The following is a 13273-nucleotide window of genomic DNA, read 5'->3' as shown; positions in this document are numbered from 1 at the left end:
AGAAGAAAACCAGAGATAAATGAATTGTGTAAAGTCCAATATTTAATAGGTGTTTAATAGGTATTAAACACCTAAAATTGCACCCAAAAAAGTATAAGAGGCAGATTCTACCTTTTAAGTGCTTCCTCTTCTTAGAGAAAGTGAAACAAACTTAAGAACATACAAAACCAAGAAGGAATGAGCAGAGGCAGTTGAAGCCAGAGTTACACAGCGAAGTTTGGGAGAGGCCAGAAAGACTCTCCCAAGAGAAGCGGGATACAAGCAGAGCCTCTGAAAGAAAAAGTAAAGGTCTGATCATCCGTGACTCCTGCTTCCTCATTCTCCCTTCCTCTAATCAATCAGAACTTAAATCTGAAATCCATCTATTCCTTCCTACCTCTACTTCCTGTAGCCGTCACTGTCTCTGTCCCTAGACAATGGATATTCCTAGAAGGAGCCTCTGGTCTCAAGCTCTCCAACCTACCTTCCACACAAGCATGGTTCACCTAACCGAGCGTGGTCCTCATTGCATTGCACTGTGTGTGCAATCAATTGTGTTCGATTCTCTGCGACCGCATGGACTGTAGCCCACCAGACTCCTCTGTCCATGGAATTTTCCAGGCAAGAATACTGGAATGGGTTGCCATTTCCTTCTCCAGGAGATCTTCCTGACCCAGTGACTGAACTTGCCTCTCTTATGTCTCCTGCATTGGCAGGCAGTCCTCAACCAAATGGTCGTTCCAAATGCAAAGACCTGCCTCTCTCATCCCTGTAGGCATGTCCCATCCCTTAGAGAACTGCTGGCCTATGAATAAAGCCTGTGCTCTTTAAACTGGCATGCAAGGCCTTTCTGGATCTAGCCCCTTCCTATTTCTCCAGTCTTACCCCTCCCCCATCCAAGAACCCCAAATGGCTTAAAGGTCTCCAAACATGATGTTTCTCAACTCCAAGTCTTCATTCAAGCTTGTTTCCTTTTCCCAAACTCGTCTTCCATGCTATCTCCACCCCTGTAAGAAACATCCCAAACTGAGGAAGATCCTCAGTCACTTCCTCTGTCCTCCCATAATTTTTCTGCCTTTCTTCTGCTGTTTCTTTTCTATGCTGTAACCACCAGTGTATAAGGCTGTCTTTGCCAGTCCAGTGGGACCTCCCTGACAGCTGTGGATTATCATCCTTGTATCCTCAGCACCCATCACAGTGCCTCACATGTGTAAGATACAAAACATATTTCTTAGATGAATCATTAAGCTTAAAGAAAAAAAGCTGTCCGCTCCCTGATCAGTGATTAGGGGACTTTATGGAGCTAACATGGGAAAGAGACTGCTACACTGATGGGACATGCATTAACTGAATTGCTAGGGAGGGACATCCAGAAATAAGGAGGAGTCAGTGACACTTAAACCTCACATACCTCTGTAAGATTGGCGCTGTCCTCAATGAGCTGAGGAGCCTGGGACTTGAACATACAGCATTCTAAATCACCACCTTCCAAATGGAACCAGATAAAAGACCTGCATGCACTTCATGAGTTCTTCCTGACTTCCATACAGTAAAAATACTCTCCAGGATTACAGCCCCAGTCTAAAATGCAAAACCAGGCAATCCTTCATCCCTCCTGCTATACTATAAGCAGACACCCTGCCTGGTGTGCCAAGTCTATTTCAGAACTCACAGAAATTATCTAGGCTGATAACAGTTATCTGGTCTGAAGTGAAGTATGTACCTTCTCAAATAATCACTGCCACCCTCTGTATTGCTCTCCTGAGCCCAGTCGTTTTCTGAGAAAGAGAGGTGGTGAAGGAAGACGTCATAGCAGCACAGTCAGGAGGTATTGGATGTGCAACTCCCTGAAGTCCCTGAGCAAGGCAAAGGGTATGAGCGGGTGCCCCCACCCCTCCTCCAGCCCTCACCAGCCACAGTGAGATGTCAGGTGCCTTTCACACCCCAGAGTTCCAGAAAGTCTCCTACTCCTACTGAACCCTGGGGACTTGCAGCAGCTATTGCTACCCATACTTGCTACCCTTCCGAACTGATTTCACGGCATCCTGCCATGAATGTGCCATTATCACAAATGAAGTACAAATGAAAATACTTCTCGGTTCCATTTTTGTATGTATGTGCAAAGCTCTGACTGAGCTGCAATTCCACCCAGAACACATCCGCAAAAGGCTTGCAGTCGGCTTGATTCGCCCTTCTCCTTACCACCCTCCTCCTTACACACCACCATTAAGATCTTCCTTCAGTCACCACACTGCTCATCTCCACAAAAAAAACTCACTGGCAACAAAAGAAAGAATAAGGTCTCGCCCAGAGAGGAAGGGAATCAGAAGAGGAATGCCCCCCGCACCAGGCTTCCCCGGTGGCTCAAATGGTAAAGAATCTGCCTGAAATGGGGGAGACCCAGGTTTGAACCCTGGGTTGCGAAGATCCCCTGGAGAAGGGAATAGTTACCCACTCCAGTATTCTTGCCTGGAGAATCCCATAGACAGAGGAGCCTAGCGGGCTACAGTTCATGGGGTCAGCAAAGAGTCAGACACGACTGAACAACTAACTTTCTGCACTGAAGACGATGCCTCACCTTAACAGTGTCTGTTCCCTGTCCTAACAGAGTCCAAAACAAGGCACACCCCCACTATATAGGCTGCAGCTCCAGTCATGAGTTATCCAAGTCAGTCCAAGGTCAAAGCAGAGAGAAAGCAATGCACAGGGCACACTCTGATCAACTGACAGGATAGCTGCACTTTACAGAGACCCACTGGGGTCAACATTTAAATACACTCAGTATACAGTATCCCTGACCATCAGACATACTAAAGTTGTGTTGGTTACTGACATGCTTTAATGAATTTTTTTCCTCCAAGTTTAAAAAGGAAAAATAGCTACAACATATGATTAATATATTTTTCATTGGAAAAGACTCTAATGCTGGGAAAGATTGAGTGCAAGAGAAAGGGACGACAGAGGATGAGATAGTTGGATGGTATCACCAATTCAACGGACATGAGTTTGAGCAAACTCCAGGAGACTGAAGGACAGGGAAGCCTGGCGTGCTGCAGTCCATGGGATTGCAAAGAGTTGGCATGACTTAGCAACTGAACAACAACAATTAATATGGATATATTAATCCATATATATGGATATATTAATCCAAAATATGGATATATTAATCCTTCCTTCCTTAAGGAAGGAAGAGAGGGATGGAGGGAGACAGAGATTGTGAAAAAGAGAGATAAAAGAAAAGAAAAATCAGAAACTATCTATCCCATCCTCCAAGGGTATGTAAGAAATGGTGTCTTCAGCAGTTCAACACACAATGTCAGTCTGGTCTAATTAGTAAGTAAGTAATAAGTAAATAAATAAGTAGCTCCCAGTAATTGCTCACTATAGGCTGGACAGTGCTAGGTGCTGTATATCATTCCAATACCACCCTAAGCAAGTGGTATTATCACCATTTTAAAGAACAGGAATGTAAGTTCAATGAACTTAAGTAACTCTTCTAAGCCTGCCCCAGTCACTCAAGGCCTCAAATTCACACCTGCCTCCCAAGTTAGTATCTCTGTAAAGTGAAAGTTTTCATTAAAACACATTGGGCCCACATGGGCTCATTGGTGAATTCTACCAAACATTTAAGAAATTACACCAGTTCTCTATAATCTCTTTCAGAAGACAGCAGCAGAGGGAATACTTTCTAACTCATTACCTTAATACCAAAGCCAGACAAAGACCTTGCAAGAAAAGAAAACTACAGACCTGTATCTCTCGTGAACACAGGTACAAAAATTCTCAACAAAATACTAGCAAATCAAATCCAGCAATGGATACAAGGGATTATACACCACAATCAAGTGGGATTTATCCCAGGTACGCAACATTTGAAAATCAATTAATATATCCATCTCACCAACTAGCTAAAAAAGAAAAATGAGAAAAATCACATGATCGTATCAATAAAAGCAGAAAAAGCATTTTACAAAATCTAACAATCACACATGATAAGGACTCTCAGCAAAGTAGGAATACATGGGAACTTCCTTAACTGGATAAAAAACCTGTACCAAAAGATCTCACAGTTACCACTGTACTTTCTTGTACCACTTTCTCACTAAGATCAACAAGAATATCCCCTCTCATCACTCATTTTCAACATTATACTGGAAGTGCTAGCTAATGCTAATGTATGGCCATGTGATGAAATTCTGGCTAGATATAGCCTGAGGTGATATATACAATTTCTCAGAAGTTTCTTAAGAAAGGAAGGAGTTGTGTTCTTCTGACCTCTCCTCCTTCCTGCTAGCTGGAATACAGACTGTGATGGACAGAGCTAAAACAGCCATCTTGGGCCATAAGATGGTAGCAACGTGGTGAGTCTAACAAAGAATTAAGACAGATGCTGCCTGGGTCACTGATGAACGTGGCGCTGTTGCTTCAGCTCTGGACTGCTTTTTTTTTTTTTTTTTTTATGAAATACATGTAGCTTTTCTCTTATTCAAACCAACATTATTTTGAGTTTTCTGCCATTTATAGCTCGATCTACCTTAATTAATATACTGGCTTTATTTTACTTCATCAAAAATACCAACCTTCTTCCCACCAGAGCCCGCATGTACAAAGTTTCTTTCAGCAACACTTTCCTCACCATTCCTATCACTTACCCCTGCCCTGGTGTGATGAACCCCTATTCATTCTTCAGATCTCTCAAGGAAGCTTCTCTTAGCTCTTTTACATTAGATACACATTTTTTGGTACTCTCATGGTACTATTTCTCTTCACTGCATTGCATGTGGTTCAGGTCAGTTCAGTTGTTCAGTCATGTCCAAGTCTTTGCGACCTGCAGCACACCAGGCTTCCCTGTCCATCACCAAATCCTAGAGCTTGCTCAAATTCACGTCCATCAAGTCAGTGATGCCATCCGACCATCCTGTCCTCTGTCGTCACCTTCTCCTCCTGTCCTCAATCTTTCCCAGCATCAGGGTCTTCTCCAATGAGACAGTTCTTCGCATCAGGTGGCCAAAATATTGGAGTTTCAGCTTCAGCATCAGTCTTTCCAATGAATATTCAGGACTGATTTCCTTTAGGATGGACTGGTTGGATATCCTTGCTGTCCAAGGGACTCTCAAGAGTCTTCTTCCAACACCACAGTTCAAAAGCATCAATTCTTTGGCACTCAGCTTTCTTTATAGTCCAACTCTCACATCCATACATGACTACTGGAAAAACCAAAGTTTTGACCAGATGGACCTTCATCAGCAAAGTAATGTCTCTGCTTTTTAATATGCTGTCTAGGTTAGTCATAGCATTTCTTCCAAGAAGCATGCAACGTTTTTTTGTGCAATTATCTGTTCAACATCTGCATACATTCTAGGACTACAAATACCACTAAAATGTGGAATACAATCATTCTGTTTCTGCTGTATCCCTTATACCACCATAATGTCCATCACATAGTATGCATTCAAATATTAATGAGGAAGGGGGCAGGAGAGGAAAAGGGAAAGGACAATGAGGTGATCCACGCACAAAGGATCATATCAAATAGGAGACTCAATCTTAGAGTCTTTCTTTGACTCTTTACCTAGTAGCCACAGCTCCAGTCCTTTTTGTTTGTTTTGCATTGGGGTAGAGCTGATTAACAATGTTGTGATAGTTTCAGGTAAACAGTGAAGGGACTCAGTCACACATATACATGTATCCATTCTCCCCCAACTCCCCTCCCATCCAGGCTGCCACATAACATTGAGCAGAGTTCCACGTGCTGCCCAGGAGGTCCTTGTTGGTTATCCATTTTAAATACAGCAGTGCGGATGGACATGTCCATCCCAAACCCCCTAATCATCCCTTCCCCCGCAAAGCTTCAATCTTATGCTAAAGGGGGGAAAAATCAAGCAGGACACTTTTGGTTGCTAAGAATCAAGTCCCCATCAGGGCTTCCCCACCCTCAAATGTCACAGAAGGCAGGAAACCCAAACCTGTTTTTGTCCTCTCTTCCCCAACACGCTCTGGTAAGACACTTCTCTCCAAGGAGGCATAACAATCCCCGCTTCCCATCAGCAAGGCACACCCCCAGCCTCATCCTGCCACCTCCTGCGTCAGCCTCCAGGCCTTCCTGCCCCTCTCCTGCAGCCACAGCCTGCCTCCAGCAACTGGTTTTCCATCCTTCCCCATCAGGCTGCCCACATGATGGCAGACTCATCTCCAGTTAGAAGAGTTTCCACCTGGGAAGCGCTAATCCCCTCCCCAGACTCTACCACTCGAGCCTGGAGTAGGAAGGTGGCCATGATTCTCACATGACCACCACGGGGCCCAAGCACAGCACCTCACAGTCACAAAGGCTCAGAAACCAGGAAAACATGCTCCAAAACCCTGTCTGACTCACATGCTCACTTTTGTGGTGACCCGTGAGCTCTGCTACTGTTGGCTCTCAGTGACTGCCTCAGAGAGCTGGCAGTTTCTCTTGCGGCCACTGCTGGAAACCCACAGCCCTTCCCTCCCTGAGCCATCTCTTCCCCAAAGCCCAAGTGAGCAAGTGAGCACATGCCCTAGTGGTGCTGCTGAGCGGCTCACCAAAAGCTACCTTACTGCAGTGAGAACCAACAGGGCACAGATCACAGCAGAAAGAAGTGCTTTTCACAAACAACAATCCTGTTAAGCTTGCACTGTACTTTATAGTTAAAAGACATTTTATGGAAATTCTATAAAGTGGGTAGAACAGATATCATTCCCACTGTAAGTATATTGCTGTAAGCCACAGAGCTGGGTGCAGATTTCGGTGAATTGCTTCCTGAGAGTCACACACCCCCAGAGATGCTTCTGCCTGTTGCCTCCCAATCTGGGTATTTCTGTTTCTTCCAGACATCTAGTGCATGACCCGTCCACAAGTCTTTGGGGATAATTTCCAAAAGAATCTAATTAAGCCAGACTCTGTTTTTCCTGCTCAGTACCCTCCTGGGCAACCAGGACAGACACACAGCCCCTATTCACCCACAAAATGCTACTTGAACTGAGTAAAAACATTTACGGACCTGAAGGCAACACAGATTCAAGTAAACCCTGTGGTAAGAAACTCCCCAGGTGGCCCAGACCAAGCGGCCTCCTTCAGCAGGCAGGGCCCTCTGTGCAGCAGCTGGGCCACCTGGAGCAGTGCTGTGAAGCATATGGTGAGACCCCTCAGCCTCCAGCTCCTGCGATAAGCCAGGGTTTAATTCTTCATGTGTAGAGTTATTATGCACCTTCTCTGAGCTGCATGCTGTATACATATAGTTTCTAATCCTCATAGCACAACTGCAAAGATTCTGCTAAAACCCCCACTTAAAACCCCCAGTAGAAACTGGGACTCAGAAAGGTTAAGCGACTTGCCAAAGGTCACACACCACCAGTAAGCAGCAGGGTAGGATTCAAACCCAGTACTCTCAGACTCCAGATCCAAGTTCTTCCCATGACAAGCCACTGCCTGCATCCTCCAGTCCTGCACCTCTGGACGTGATGAACAGGACAATGCCATGGCCAAAGAGAAACATAATTCATGTCTGATAAAATAAAATGCAATAAAAGAATTGCTTGGATCACACTTGCAACCTTTCGGTTGACTTAAAAGGCCATATATTTAATGAGAAAGCACAAGCTCATTTCTCATTTTACCAAATGTCTTCCTCTTTCTCACTAATGCCTGCTTATCTGCACACATGGGAAATGTTCCTAGGTCTGGCTATAACATGAATATCTAAATTCCCAGTTCCACTTAAAGAAAAAAATGCAAACGGACTCACCCTTTCATTATATCCTTAGCTACAACACAGCATTCCAATCTTGGTTACAGAACCCCCACATCCCCACTGGCTGCAAGCCAGCCCTCAGATTTGACAAAACGCAGACAAAGCATTTGGGAACAGACCCATTTGCTGCACACACTTTAAATTTAATCTGTCCCCAAAGAAATTAATATCACACCTCATGCAACACAGAGTAAAATATTGGGGGTTGGGGAGGGGGAGAGTGATTGTTTGGGGGAAGGGACAGTAAGTAATTTTCACATTTAATAAATGTGATCCTTAAGCATTCTAAATACCAATACATACCAAGTTGACACAAACATCTGGTACCTATTCCACATAATTTCCAACACACTGATTCCCCATATCACCCAGAGTACTAATGAGGAGCGTGTGTTCAGCTGTAATAAAAGTGGTAAAGATGCAGAGGGAATCAGCGGGTAACATTATAGCCTGGGACCAAGACACTGCAGTGGGGAGATTTTATTCCAACAACACCATTGGCTAATAAGGGTTTCTGTTATGGTCCCACAGGGAATTCCACAATGCTGTCAGCTGCGAAGAGGGACAAACTCCCACAGATTGTGGGACTGGGCACTGCAGGATCTATTCTGCCCCTGAGTTAAAAATCCCTTCTACCCCCACAGGATGCAAGACTCTGTAAGAAAGGGCACGCAAGGTGATTTTGGTCAAAGGCACAGTCTGGCTCGAATGGAACTTTATGAGAGGGTACGTGACAAGCATCAGGATATGATGCAAAAACAAAGCTCCAAGAAAAAACACCTGGAAGGCTCCAAGCTCATGCAGTGTACACAACATATGTTCGTGTTTATACCTTCTCAAATTACAACTCATTGGAGCTACAGCCCCTTGGGGATGGAGCTGTGGAATGCACCACCATTAAAATTCAAAGAGGGACCTTTCTACCACAGGCCCCACCTGGGTTTTTTCAACAGCAAAACTTGGCTTACAACTAAAGCTTACCCTTGATAGAAAAAAGATAGGCAGAAGAGCATATAATTTTCTAAATCCTGTACTATGGATTTCTCAGGAAAAAACAGCCAGTTTTTTTTGTTTTTTTTTTTTAAGAGAACAACTCCTCAGGCATATCTTATCATAGTTTCATTCATTCTCCAAGTGAATATCTAAACCCAAACCTTTCTCTTGACAAACCAGCACTCTTCCAAGAAGTCAACCCGCCAACTTCTTGGGCCAAAAGCCAGTGCATAGTTATTCGCACATTGTTGTGTTGAAATCATGGTGCATCTGTGTTGAAGAACTTCCTGTGTTCAAGTTGTGTTTTTAAATATTCAAAAGGAAACTATGGGCAGAGCTTCTTTAAGAATCTAAAGTCTCAAAGTGTTGCCAAGTGCCAAGCCATCCATCTAAGCAAAACACCACTATACAACCTAGAAGTATCAGGGGATTTACCCAGCTCTGGGGGGTTGTTTCATTTTGTGTGTGTGTGTGTGTGTTTTAAACCTGAAGAGAAAAGGTAGCAGAAGAAGCATGTCCCAGAAGTCACCACTGAGCACTGCAAAGAGTCCTTGCATTAGAGACCAGGAGATCTGAGAGCTGCATTCTAAATCCAGGTCTGCCACTTATAGTTGTTTGATCTTGTCTTTAAGTTTCCCATAATCTCCCTTTCTTTTACATTATGACAGGCTCAATTCATAGATCAAATGAGACCCTATACATGCAGACACTTTACAGATTTCAATTACTGTTAGAAACATAAAGTCCTCTAGGGAGAGGAGAAATAATATGAATGCAAACATTTTCTTCAACTGAAAAAAAAAAAGTTTTCTTTATGAACTTTTAGAATGATATTAATAAAATATCCAAGATAAGATGTTCTTATACTACTCCCTAGCCATTACTCCCCCAAAATTATTTATAAGAACTGCACTAAGAAGATTTAAAATAAAACTAGATTCAGTATTAGAGTAAAAATTCCAGTTCTCTGAGCACAATCTGGAAGTACAACTCCCAAAGGTGAGAACAGGTCAAGTTTCTGCCTCCAGGAATTCCCACAGTCCAGAATGAGAATAATCAGGCACCATCTTGGCCAACTTTCTTACTGTTTACTTTTCATCGATAAGATGGTACACTTGTTCCTGTTTTTCTGACAAGATCTAAAGGAACCTGGGAATGAAGGGAACATTGGCTACAGAATTCATTTATGAGGAGATTAGAATTTATGGAATGTTATTGCCTAAATGGTTCAGCACAGGGACCAAGACAAATTGAAGATTTGGAAGATGGAAGAAAACGGAATCTGTTTCCTCCTACTGTGTTTTTGAGATACACAAAATAATTTAAGTATACTTCTTTATTTAAAGGAAAATAATTGATCTGGAATCAAGATATTAAATTCAATTTAGGCATGCAACCAATAAAAATTATAATTTAATTCCTACTAATGCAATATTTTACAGTAAAGTGAAATTTGCAGGGCTGGAAAGCCACTCCTCATTAACCCTGAGGGATAACATCACCAAATTTGTCTCTCAGATTTCGACTTCCACTTAAGATAATTGCTAAACTAATTTTTTTTTCATCTCTAGCAAATTGGTGTCTGATGAGAAAGGAAAAATGGGAGAAATAGAGGTAAAGACGTGCATACAAACACAGAATTATAACCTGCTGCAACAGAATTATAACATGCTTCTCAGGGACGGCTGAGCCCTCTGTTAGGGCTGGGGTGCAGGGTCTGGGTTGGTGGCAAGACAAGAAGCTGTAAGTGGGGGGATGGTCAGAAAGGATGGAAGGCGGAAACCACAACGGCTGGGGAGGTGAATCACAGGCTGTAACCACCGGTCCTGATTATAAATAGGAGGTAAGAGATTAGAAAAGGAAAATCTACCAACTATTGGTTTGGCCATGAAAAATATTACTAATTACAGCCACATGTACAAACTGGGCCATGAACTAAAATACGTTGACTTTAAGGATTTTATATATAGATGGGGCACTCAACAATTGGTAGTTAAAGGAATGCAGGAAATGCTTAACAGGAATGCCAAAATTACCAAGCATCAATGATACATCAAATCCAATTACAATACTAAATCATAGTCCTTCCTCTTCAAACAAGGTAGGTCGCTGCTCAGGTGCTTCTGTTAAGAAACAGCTGATAGTTTGCAAAGAAATCTATAAAAACTAATGTGCTCTTGCTCCTTCCACAGTGAAGCTAAAAGGCTCAGGAGTAGAGATGGAGCTGGAATTTCCAGGGTTCAGTCAAACAAAGCCATTGACAGGACTTCTCAGTGTAGATGGAGGGACAACAGACCTTCGAAAGACAGATAGATATTTGTGCTAAGCAGCCCTGGACTGGAACCACATTTTCATACCTTACTAAATTCAGAGACTCCATAAGCCTCTTATTACATTTCTTTCCCTTATGGCTAGTAATAGCTTTTAGTTATAAACCTATTGTTTCATTTATCCTAGCTTGTGTCTGGGTGTCTTCTACTTAGTTGGAAACACCATGAAGGCAGGGACCATGTTTCTTCTGCTTACCTTATATCTACCCAAGTGCTTGGCACAGTGCTTAGCATGAGGCAAGTGTTCACAAGCACTTTTTGGCTAATGAACTCTTCAGTCAAACAACCAGTTCTTAGGATTAACTCACTTTTATTATCATTTAACTATAATTATTATTACCAACTCTCCAACTATAGTATATGTCCTAAAAAGGTACTTTTTAACCTGTCTCAACCTCCTTTTGCATTAGGAATCAGAAATATAGGAACTGTGGGCTGTGTAGTTCAATCACCTCACTGTCACCCACAGTGGTTGGTAAAAAGACCTTCGCCTCCAGTTCTTTCTGAATTTCAGACAAGTTTTTCCATGCTTCTGGTCTTAAATATGCAAAATTAAGGTACCAAGATAGGTCTGATCCAGAATCCCCCAGTTTTAATAAGTTCTATTCCTAGAAAATTCCTGATCCAACCAAAATGCCATGCAAAATATTCCTTTATTATTCATATACTCATCCACTTCTAGAAATGAAACTGAGGGGCTTGTAATAAAAAAAAAAAAAAGGAAATATAACAACAACCACAACAAAAAAAAAACGGGCCCAGAAAACTTAAACTGCCAATCAATTAAAAGTGGCTATTTAAAAAAAAAAACAAAACCTTATTGAAGAACTTCAGAAACAACTTTATTTGCACACCAAACCTAATTCTGAGCTTCTCACCAGTCAAGGTTTAAAAAAAAGAAAATGTGATGTTTACAAGATCTCAAAAGAGGAAACAAATCAGTTCTTTGGATAAGAAAATATTCTTCCTAAGTCTGAATTTAAGAGGCTTATAAAGCAAAGATCAGTGATTGCAAGAGTTACTTTACAAACAGCATAGGCACATAATTTTTCTTATATAGAAACTAGTGAAAGTTGCTCAGTCATGTCTGACTCTGCAACTCCATGCGCTATACAGTCCATTGAATTCCCCAGGCCAGAATACTGGAGTGGGTAGCTTTTCCCTTCTCCACAGGGGATCTTCCCAACCCAGGGGTCGAACCCAGGTCTCCCGCATAGCAGGTGGATTCTTTACCAGCTGAGCCACAAAGGAAACCCTTTCTTATATAGCTTCATTACAAATAGAGGAAATACACTCTATAGTGAATTTCATTCAGGGATCCGGGAGTTCTTAATGCACACAAAAACTCCTTTTCTGGAATTGGAAATTTGCTTGGTTCTTTTACTTTTAAATCAATAATTCATATTAATGTAGGTATGAAGGCAAAAAACAAGTGGCATTGGTTTGCTAAAGGTATTTAGGGAATTTTGTAATCTCAGTTTTTAAGACCATGTCTTTCTGCGTTAGTTGCTGAGTCATGTTTGACTCTTTGCAACCCCATGGACTGTAGCCTTCCTCTCTCTATGGGATATTCCAGGCAAGAATACTGGAGTGGGTTTCCATTTCCTTCTCCAGGGGATCTTCCTGATCCAGGGATCGAACCCAGATCTCCCACATTGGAGGGCAGATTCTTCACCATCTGAGCCACCAGGGAAGCCCCTACCATGCCATGCAATAAATCAGAAGTTTTGGGTTTTCCTGTGATAAGCAACTTCTGAAAAGATAAAATCTAAACAGAATTATCAATTTAATAAAAGACCAAAAGAGAGGGATTTGATTCAACCATAGTGCATTTAACCTAAAGATAAATATAAAATAATGTTCTGTTGCTTAATAAACTCTCCACACCCTCCCCCAATTTTAAAACTAGGATAAATGAGATACCTGTTCAGAAAAACAGCTACTGAGCATGCTCATGACAAAACTTCACACACAGTAAAGTACTGTAAAAGACACAGCTGTATCTGACAAAGCAACCTTTCAAAACAGATGTGTCATATGATGTTTCAAAGTTCAGCTTTTTTTTTTTTTAGTTTGTCACATTCAATCAAAGCAATTTTTGTTTTCCTGAAATCTGTGTGTTATTTCGGGGAAAACTTTTCTTCGGTGTTTTTCCACTCTGGATCAACTTGCTCCCCTCTTTCTCTCAAGTGAACCTAAGGG

The 13273-nt window shown here is 42.1% G+C and overlaps 1 protein-coding gene across 3 annotated transcripts in view; it reads right to left on the bottom strand.

Annotated features, from left to right (window-relative positions):
- TGFBR3 (transforming growth factor beta receptor 3) overlaps positions 1-13273 on the bottom strand; it is a 209549-nt gene that overhangs the window by 124818 nt on the left and 71458 nt on the right. The window lies entirely within an intron of this gene.

This window comes from Bos indicus, chromosome 3 (assembly GCF_029378745.1).
Source record: "Bos indicus isolate NIAB-ARS_2022 breed Sahiwal x Tharparkar chromosome 3, NIAB-ARS_B.indTharparkar_mat_pri_1.0, whole genome shotgun sequence".
NCBI classification, from domain to species: domain Eukaryota; kingdom Metazoa; phylum Chordata; class Mammalia; order Artiodactyla; family Bovidae; genus Bos; species Bos indicus.
This window is presented reverse-complemented; position numbering and strand designations above follow the sequence as displayed.